Source organism: Trachypithecus francoisi, unplaced genomic scaffold (assembly GCF_009764315.1).
Source record: "Trachypithecus francoisi isolate TF-2019V2 unplaced genomic scaffold, Tfra_2.0 Lachesis_group16, whole genome shotgun sequence".
NCBI lineage: Eukaryota > Metazoa > Chordata > Mammalia > Primates > Cercopithecidae > Trachypithecus > Trachypithecus francoisi.
In genome coordinates, this window is record NW_022681461.1 from 74,340,707 (window position 1) to 74,351,418 (window position 10,712).

Genomic DNA, 10,712 nt, shown 5'->3' on the forward strand with positions numbered 1-10,712 from the left:
TGTGTGGTGTGATAAGGAACACTGAAAACAGCCTCCTGAGAATGCAGTTTGAGTGCTCTTACAAGGCCACAGGTGTCTCATGACCCGACCTCAAAAAAGACATCTAGTGGATGTTTGTGGTTTAACAAGCCCTTTCGGCCGGGCGCGGTGGCTCAAGCCTGTAATCCCAGCACTTTGGGAGGCCGAGACGGGCGGATCACGAGGTCAGGAGATCGAGACCACCCTGGCTAACACGGTGAAACCCCGTCTCTACTAAAAATACAAAAAACTAGCCGGGCGAGGTGGCGGCGCCTGTAGTCCCAGCTACTCGGGAGGCTGAGGCAGGAGAATGGTGTGAACCCGTGAGGCGGAGCTTGCAGTGAGCTGAGATCTGGCCACTGCACTCCAGCCTGGGTGACAGAGCGAGACTCTGTCTCAAAAAAAAAAAAAAAAGCCCTTTCAATGAATACTTGGCGGACGGATGCTGGGGCAGACTCTCTTAGAAGAGCTGCCCCGCCGCCCCGCTCAGCTGGAATTGTCTGGTAACTCATTATTGGCTTTCACTGCAACCGATAAGCCCTGCATAGTGATGATTCTGATTATAATTTTCCATCTCATTGAGGTAAGGACAACAATTAATTCAGGTTTTCAGAATACAATCCTGTTTTTGTGTAGGTTCAGAGCCGACAAACTGAAAATCAAAGCCACTTTCCCACCTGCTACTATCTGACATTCTTCTTCAGTCGTTTAAAACTGAGGTATGCTTTGTTCTTTTACTGCAACGTATATTCCAGGAATTTTTTTGTATTATTGTAATTATTTTTATGTACAGAAAACTCCACAGTGTACATTTAACCCAGTTTAGTGGCAAGTTCTTTAGCCTTTGCCTTTTCAAGCTTGGTGATGCAAGCCACAGACTTGGGACCCAGGACATTGCCTCCCCAGTGACGGCGGATCTCATCATGTCTGTCGTTGTAATTGGTCCTGATAGCTTCCACCAGCTTACCCAAAGGGCCTTTGTCTTCCTAGTTCACCTGTGTGAAGGCAACAGTGGTGCAGGTCTTCCCGCAGACTAGACGGCCCAGTCTTGCCTTCCCCTTGATAAAGCAGTAAGGGACCCCCATTTTACGACACAGGGCAGGCAAGAAGACAACCAGCTCAATGGAATCCACATCGTGTGCATTCACCACGAGCTGAACTTTCTTGTTCTCCACCAAGGTGGTGACGGTGTTGACTCCTGCTTGAAGGACAGGTAGTCTCTTAGGGGGGACGTCCCCTTTGCCAGCAGCTTTCTTTTTGGCCAGGGACAACAGCCTCTGCTTCTTTTTCTGCTTTGTCTCTGCTCTGTACTCATGGGCCACCCTAAGCAGCTGAGTAGCTGTCTGGCGGTCCAGGGCCTGGGTGAACTGGTAAATCGCAGGAAGCACTTCCAGCCGCTTGTAGAGGATGGCTCTCTGCCGCTGCAACCTGGTATAGCAGGGCCATTTCACAAAGCGGGTGAGGTCTCTTTTGGGCTGGATGTCCTGTCCTAAGCCAAAATTCTTAGGCCTTTTCTCAAACAGGGGATTCACCACTTTCTTGGCCTCCTACTTCTTCACGACAGCAGGTGCTGGAGCCACCTTCTTCCCCTTGGCCTTCCTTCCTTTTGGCATCTTGGACAGTGGGAAGAGAGAGACTACTCCAGGATTTTAAAAGGATCCTCGCTTCCAGGAGATCTCAAGTCGCTCTTACGCTGCCACTAATTTATTTCCTTGTTGCTGAAATGATGAGAGACGTATAATCTCCACCCCCATAGAGTTGTCATCACCTGTCTTGTGCATGTGTCTCCCCAGGGGCATTTTCAGATTTCTGGCACATCGGAGATGCTCATGGCGAAGTGTGACTCAGGTACATTGGAGGATTCATTGCTGTCAGTGTCACACGCTTGAAAAGCATGGCACAGAAGCTGCATGACAAGGAATCTCCTAATGAGGAGGAGATCCTCAACAGGGACGTGGGGTAAATGATGGACCCTCGCAGTTTCCATCACAGCTGATTTCCAGAGGATGGAAGAAGTCAGGAAACTTGGGAAACTGCTGGTGAGGTCCTTGCAGCCCCATGGTCCCCAGGCTGGTGACTGATGGGGGAGTATGGAGTCCAGCTGACCACCAGAGCCTGCACACCTGCTGCTACGAGAGAGGAAAGGATGACTTCTACCTCCTTTCCACGTTCCAAATTCCACCTGACTACATTTTATTGGCAGCACCCCGCTGGCAACGGAGCCTTGATACGTGCTTCCTGGGCTTCTGGCACCTGGCCGCCCTCGGACCTTGCTCCTGTCCAAGCCCCCACTGTCTGGCCCCGGCCTTGGGTTGGGCTGTGCTGTCTAATGGCTGTCTTAACAGCTGTCTAATGGCTGCCTGGCCCCCTCCCCTGTACAGGAAGTCCTATGGTTGCTTTTTAACTACTTTTGGCTGCCAAAGTGTGCTTCTTTAAATATGACTGCATGTTTTTGTACTTTACAATTGTCAAGAACGGTGAAGGGACTGAGATTTTTGCCTTCCCTTGAAAGCCAACAAGTTAGCCTGCCTCAGTTTCATGGATGCTGACAGAAGACACAAGACTTCTGGATCAGAGGCAAAGGACTTTATCACTTATGGCACAGGAAACAGCATGATGTCCATGTTCATGTTGGTTTCCCCTGAGCCCTCAATCTGTGGGATCTGCCTCCAGGTAGGTAGTGTTGAAATTGATTTGGAGAACATCCCGCTGGTGTTCACTGCAGAATTAATTGCTCCTTTGATGGTGGGAAGAAATCCCCACACACTTGGTCCCAGAAGCCTTCTTCTGTGTTAATGATTGCCATTGTAGTGGTGTGAGAGCAGAGGAAAAACGGTTTGAGAGGTTTTCTGGAACACCCCATCACAAGATTACAGCTCCCCTTAGAACTACTCTATAGATAACATCTTGAACATTGTGAAATGTCAGCTTTTCCATTTGAGATATTCTTTCAGGTCCTGCACACGAGTGAAACTACAGACGCCAGCTGCTCTGAAGGACCCCACAAGAAGCTGACTCACCAAAGAATGTGGTGTCCACATCCTGATGATTTCATCCCCTTTATCCCAACCAATCATTGACCCCAATTTTCCAGCCCCTCCCCTCCACAATCCCCTTAAGGGCCCCAGCCCAGAACTCCTTGGCAAGACAGATTTGACGGTCTCTTCCCGTTTCCTTGCTTGGTCATGCTAAGACCGTTAAACTCTTTCTCTGCTGCAAACCCTGCTGTCTTTGTGTATTGATCTGTTACTGGACAGCAAGCATAAGAACCTGTTGGTCCAGTAACACATTTTTGGGGGGACTAGTAGTATACCAGGTGCTAACCCTAGTTTTTCCTTTTGTTTGCATTTCATAATGAAAAAAACTCCTTTATATGATGGGGAGATGTGATGTACATACTTATAATGGTGACAGGGCAAGATGTCATTTTACTTCCATATGTCCTGTTTTTTTTTTTTTGGTGGAGGTGGAGGGGTCCTTTTCAAATTTTCATTAATTTACACCACTTGTCTAGAATTTTTTAAACACATTTTCTTTTTCAAAATCAATGTACTTTCATCTCTTTTTTGTTTATAATAAATACATAAACAAATCAGACTGAGCAGTGTCCCAGCAGGAAACGGATGTTGTACCCACCCAAAGGGCAGTGTGCAAGGAACAGGGAAACCAGTGGAGCCTGAGAAGCTCCCACTTGGGCCTGAAGGAGTTGGGGAGGGGAGGCATGCCCAGGGGTTGCCTGAAAGAGCTGTGGCTTTTGCTAGAGGGACATAGTCAACCTGCAGTAACTTACAGAGAGAATCAACAAGCATCAGACCTCCACCAAAACCAAGCAGAAGCTTGAGGATAGGGGTCCAGTTTATGCTGAGCAGGCTGGAGAGTGGCCCTGGAGCGCAAGTGGAGAAAACTGAATACAGTCAGTTGCTCTTTCTCTCCTTGAAAGTTTTCCTATCACAGAGGACTTTGGTCCCTATATTATTAGATCTAAGTTCTAACTTTCTCTTCAAAGAATCAATATGTCAGTACATTCAATTCTTTGCTTTCTACTTTTAAACTTAACTTCCTCGTAAAGAAAACTTCTTCAATTACCTGCTCCACCCTGACTCATTCCAATTACCTCCTCATTCTCCACCCTGACTCATTCTGATTTCCTGCTCTGCCACAACCATTTTTTCCCTGTCAAACCACTCATCCCGTCACTCTCTTTAAATTAGCCAACAGAATTAGTTTAGCCTGTGCCGTCTAACCCTAGCCAATAGGGGAACAACACAGCAGCAGGGGCCACGTGCGTCAGGGATAAGAACCCCTTTCCCTCCCTTGTCCAGGCGTGCGCTCACCGTTGCTCCATCTGTAAGGGCTCAGTCTTCTATAGAAGTACCTTGCCTTGCTGAGAATTAAAAAGAAAATTTTATATTAGAGTGCTATTTCTTTTGTGACACCAAAATTTTATTTATAACAATATCAATAATAATATACCCTAATTTGTCTAGCACTTTGAAGAAGGAAATTGTTTTCATATACATTATGTCACAAGTCAAGCTCATGGACACATATGTACTACCCTGTGATAAAATGAAGCAACAAACTCTGAGAAAAAAAAACATGTCTTACCCAAAGGAACATAGCTGTCAACAGACAAACCAGCATTTAAATCCAGTTTTTCCTACTCTGCCCACCACATATACACATACTGTTTGGTCTTTCTGCGACGTATTTCATGAGAAAAGTAAACATTGGCTGGGCATGGTGGCTCACGCCTATAATCCCAAAACTTTTAGTAGGCCGAGGCGAGCAGATCACCTCAGGTCAGGAGTTCCAGACCAGCCTGGCCAACATGGCAGAACCCCATCTCTACTAAAAATACAAAAATTAGCTGGGCATAGTGGCTCATGCCTGTAATCCCAGCTACTCGGGAGGCTGAGGCACGAGAATTGCTTGAACCTGGGAAGCGGAAGTTGCAGTGAGCCAGGTTTGTGCCACTGCACTCCAGCCTGGGTTACAGAGTTGAGAATGTCTCAAAAAAAAAAAAAAAGAAAGAAAGAAAAAAGAAAAGTAAACATCATTTGCATATACTCACAACTTAAAATAAGCAAATTAATAGGGCTGGGGGTGGTCGGGGAGCGGTTAAAAAAACATTTGGCCAGGGGCGGTGGCTCATGCCTGTCATCCCAGCACTTTGGGAAGTCGAGGTGGGTGGATCACCCAAGGTGAGGAGTTCGAGACCAGCCTGACTAACATGGCAAAACCCCATCTCTACGAAAAATACAAAAATTAGCTGGGCGTGGTGGCACATGCCTATAATCCCAGCTACTTGGGAGGCTGAGGCAGGAGAATCGTTTGAACCCAGGAGACGGAGGTTGCAGTGAGCTGAGATCACACCATCGCACTCCAGCCTGGGTGACAAGAGCAAAACTCCATCTCAAAAAAAAAAAAAAAAGCAAAAACTTCGATTAATCTTATTCCTGATTCATTCCCTAGATCCTTTTTTTTTGAGATGGTCTCACTTTGTCAGCCATGCTGGAAGGTGGTAACACAATCACAGCACACTGCAGCCACAATCTCCCAAGCTTCAGGTGAGCCTCCCACCTCAAACTCTCAAGTAGTTGGAACTACTGGCACGCCCCGCCACACCCAAGTAATTTTTTAAATTTTTGGTAGAGATGAGGTCTCGCTATGTTGTCCACTCTGGTCTTGAACTCCTGAGTTCAAGCAATCCTCTCACTTTGGCCCCGCAAAGTGCTGGGATGACAGGAGTGACCCACTGCACCCGGTCACCATTCCCTAATTCTTTCATAGAAAATTGCCAAGTCAGAGGCTGCTTCAGAGAGATTCTGCCTGAAGTGGATTAGAACCACAGGGAGGCTCTCAATTTAAATTTACCTTCCTCTCATTCCACAAATGCCTGGACACAGAAACACTGCACCTAGTTATATTTTTTAAATTTATTTTAATCAACAAGTACAAATTACATATATTTATGGAGTACAACATGATGTTTTGATATCTGTGTACATTGTGGAATGGCTACATCAAGCTTCTTAACATTCTATTACCTCTGATGAGGTTAAAATATGCTAGTCTGATGCACAGACTAGTTAAGCTAAATGCATTTGAAAGACAGCAGGTGCAAGAAGATAGCTCTGATCTTCATGCTATTTTTCTTTCTTTTTTTTTTTTTTTTTGAGATGGAGTCTCACTCTGTTGTCCAGGCTGGAGTGCAGTGGCGCGATCTTGACTCACTGCAACCTCCGCCTCCGGGGTTCAAGCAATTCTCCTGCCTCAGGCTCTTGAGTGGCTGAGATTACAGGCACCTGCCACCACACCCAGCTAATTTTTGTATTTTTAGTAGAGACAGGATTTCGCCATGTTGTCCAGGCTGGTCTCGATCTCCTGACCTCAGATGGTCCACCTGCCTCTGCCTCCCAAAGTGCTTGGACTACAGGTGTGAGCCACCGTGCCCAGCCTTCTTCACACTATTTCTTAAAAGCAGAAGGTAAAACTCCCATATGAAAGAGGTAACGTCCTTATCCTTAAGAATAAGAAGTTGAGACGGAGAGAATTCCCTATGGATCTTGCTAAAATAACTTTTCTCTTTTAAGCCTCCCCACATAACTTAGTTGTTTCTTCATAACTAAGTATACTTTGTGTAAGGTTCTTGTATCGGTTTGAACCCCGAGAGCACACCAACAGACAACACGAGGCAGTGTGGAGCAACATGCTGTTTTAAGGAGCGCCTGGGTGCAGGCGGGCTGAGGCTTAAAATGGTGACAGCCCCAAGTGAGGACGGGACAAAGGTTTTAGTCTCCTGTAAAAAAGAAGTGTCCTAGTCTGATGTAACTGCTACATTGTACCTGGATGGCCTCTTTCTTGATCTTCAGGGGCGGGTTCCTTCCGGCCAGGGTAGGTGTCTTCCAGCCGGCTCTCTTCCTGCTTCTGCTCTCTTGCTGACTCATGCTGCTGACACAAGTGGCCTTATGCTTGGGACTGGGCCTGAGAAGGGAGGAGTTATTCGTCTCCTTAAACTTTCAGGCCCCAGGGAGAATCTTACACTTTGTCCAATTCAGTATTTAAGTAACTGACTGTAATTGATTATTTGGGTCTTCATTTCCTTATTAGGAGGTCCCATGCCACATAAAACTTGTATTAAATAAATTTGTATGCATTTCTCCTGCTAATTTATCTTATGTCAGTTTAATTATTGGACCCAACTGGGACCCCAAGAGAATGGAAGGGGAATTCTGCCTCCCCTTCACCTCACATACCTATTTTTTTGTAGTGAGAACCCTTAAAATCTAGTCTCTTAGCAATTTTAATGACAATATGTTGTTTTTAATGGTGGTCACTGTGATGTAAGATAGATCTTTAGAACTAATTCCTCCTGTCTAACTGAAATTTTGTGTCTTGTGCCCAATACGTCCCCAACTCCTCCATCCCCAGTCTCTGATAATCACCCTTTTACTCTCTGTTTCAGCACATTCAACTTTTGTTATATTATTTTTAATGTTATAAAGAGAAAAGCAAATTGCTACCATATGATGTAGGTGTTCTGTATCATCAGTAACTTCAACCTGAATAGGAAGAGCATTCTAAAACTATTTCAGCCAGGTGCGGTGGCTCACGCCTGTAATGCCAGCACTTTGGGAGGCCGAGGTGGGTGGATCACCTGAGGTCAGGAGTTTGAGACCAGCCTGGCCAACATGGTGAAACCCTCACTCTACTAAAAACAGAACAATTATCTGAGCATGGTGGTGGGCACCTGCAATCCCAGCTACTCAGGAGGCTGAGGCAGGAGAATCGCTTGAACCCAGGCAGCAGAGATTGCAATAAGCCAAGATCGCGCCATTGTACTCCAGCCTGGGCAGCAAAAGCAAAACTCCATCTCAAAAAAATAAATAAATAAAATAAAAAATAAACAAAGATAAAACTGTTTCACCTTCACCCATAATTCTTTTGGTTTTAAACAAGCTAGAGAAACTTTAAGACAAATTTTATTCTATGATAATGTGAAGCTGGGGCAGATTTGAAATGTCTCTGAATCCTGCCTGCCTCCCAACCCTTCAAATTTTGAGGTAATTTCTTGTCTTTTCTTTTTTTTTTTTCTTATTCTGACTCCTTAACCTCCCTCCCTCCTTCCTTTCCTCTCTTTTTCTTCCATCTTTCCTCTCTTCCTTCCTCCTTATACCTACTCTCGGGACACAAGTTTTCCTGTGAACTAGGTTGATACATCAAAAGCTCTCATTGAAAAGTGGTTCGGCCGGGCGCGGTGGCTCAAGCCTGTAATCCCAGCACTTTGGGAGGCCGAGACGGGCGGATCACGCGGTCAGGAGATCGAGACCATCCTGGCTAACACGGTGAAACCCCGTCTCTACTAAAAATACAAAAAATTAGCCGGGTGAGGTGGCGGGCACCTGTAGTCCCAGCTACTCGGGAGGCTGAGGCAGGAGAATGGCGTAAACCCGGGAGGCGGAGCTTGCAGTGAGCTGAGATCCGGCCACAGCACTCCAGCCTGGGCGACAGAGCGAGACTCCGTCTCAAAAAAAAAAAAAAAAAAAAAAAAAAAGAAAAGTGGTTCATAGGAATCAATATAATAGTAATAATTTATCGTTTGTACTTTCTAGCTTTGAATAAAAATTTGAAGCTTGCTGTTTGTCCTGCTTCTTTCACACTTTTCTCTTGAATTCTTTTTTTTTTTTTTAGATGGAGTTTCGCTGGAGGGCAGTGGCGTAATCTCAGCTCACTGCAACCTGCACCTCCTGGGTTCAAGAGATTCTCCTGCCTCAGCCTCCTGAGTAGCTGGGATTACAGCCATGCGTTGCCACGCTCGGCTAATTTTTTTGTATTTCTTTTTAGTAGAGACGGGATTTCCCTATGTTGGTCAGGCTGATCTCAAACACCCGACCTCAGGTGATCCGCCCATCTGGGCCTCCCAAAGTGCTGGGATTACAGGCGTGAGCCACCATGCCCAGCCTCTCTTGAATTCTTTTATCCATTTGTCTATATTTTTCTTTTGGGAATGTTCTAATCCTTGGCATTGAGGACTGTCTTAAGGGTATTTTGGTATATTTTAAACACTCTAATAAAACCTTTATTGTCTGATACAGCTGTCACTCAATCTTGCCTCTGACAGTCATTGTAATGATGATGTATTTGTACCAAATGCCTTTATTTATCTTTGGTATCTTTTTTTGTTTGTTTGTTTGTTTGTTTTGAGATGGAGTCTCGCTCTTTCGCCCAGGCTGGAGTGCAGTGGCGCTATCTCGGCTCACTGCAAGCCCCGCTCCTGGTTTCACGCCATTCTTCTGCCTCAGCATCCAGATCTTTGGTATCTTTAAAGATGTGTTGGACACGTCGTTATCCAATCAACCATTGTTGGACATGACTTTGCTGTTGTGAATTGTGCTGTGATAAACATATGAGTGCACGATCCACCTGCTGTTTTTTTTTTTTTTTCCTTTAAGACAGAGTCTCACTGTGTCACCCAAGCTGGAGTACAGTGGCACGATCTCAGATCACTGCAACCTCTGCCTCCCAGGTTCAAGTGATTCTCTTGCCTCAGCCTTTCAAGTAGCTGGGATTACAGGCACCTGCCGCCATGCCCAGCTAATTTTTTTCTTTTTAGCAAAGATGGGGCTTCACTGTGTTGGCCAGGCTATTCTCTAACTCCTGACCTGATGTGATCCATCCACCTAAGCCTCCCAAATACTGGGATTACAGGCATTAGCCCCTGTGCCTGGCCCCACCTGCTTTTTTTTATCCATTTCTTTTTTTTTTTTTTTTTTTTTGAGACGGAGTCTTGCTCTGTCGCCCAGGCTGGAGTGCAGTGGCTGGATCTCAGCTCACTGCAAGTTCTGCCTCCCGGGTTTATGCCATTCTCCTGGCTCAGCCTCCCAAGTAGGTGGGACTACAGGCGCCCGCCACCTCACCCGGCTAGTTTTTTTTTTTTTGTATTTTTTAGTAGAGACAGGGTTTCACCATGTTAGCCAGGATGGTCTTAATCTCCTGACCTCGTGATCCGCCCGTCTCGGCCTCCCAAAGTGCTGGGATTACAGGCTTGAGCCACTGTGCCCGGCCCTTTTTATCCATTTATTTTGCCACCTTAAATGTCTGGTCAAAGACGGGCTCTCCAGCTGACTTAGATTATTTTAGTTGAAAGATCTCTCAAAAACTATCTAGGGCTTTTAAGGGAGAATTTTTAAAAATTTGTATAGGGAGAATTTTTTAAAATTTCAAATTCAGACAAATACTACCCATTCGGAAAAGGATTTGTAGCATATCAATTAAATATGACCAAATGGTAATTTTTTAAAAGACAGAAACTTATAGGCAGCAAAGGAAATATAACCAGGCAACTACTGGGTTGATTACAAGAATCTAAGTCTCTTGGCTTTAATGCACAGGAGGAAATCATGGCAGACAATTTACAAAATACACACAAACACATACAGACACAGCCAGACACACACAGACACACACACACATAGACACACGCACTTTTTTGATTTTTTCATTTTCTTACCAACCTCCTCCCATAAGAGAAACACAAAAAAAAAAGACCAATGGATAACTTATTTGCAAAGACAAATTTTGCTGGAGCCAAATCAAAAATGTGTTGCTTGGGAATTGCCCACAGTATCTATAGAGAGAGGCTGAGGTGCCCAAGCTCTGGTCTGAAGCACAGGGGTGCCAGGACCCAGAAG

General features: G+C 45.4%; 1 pseudogene; it reads right to left on the reverse strand.

Moving 5' to 3' along the window:
* Positions 1-829: 829 nt before the first annotated feature.
* On the reverse strand, positions 830-1,631 carry LOC117099387 (annotated as a pseudogene).
* Positions 1,632-10,712: the final 9,081 nt, after the last annotated feature.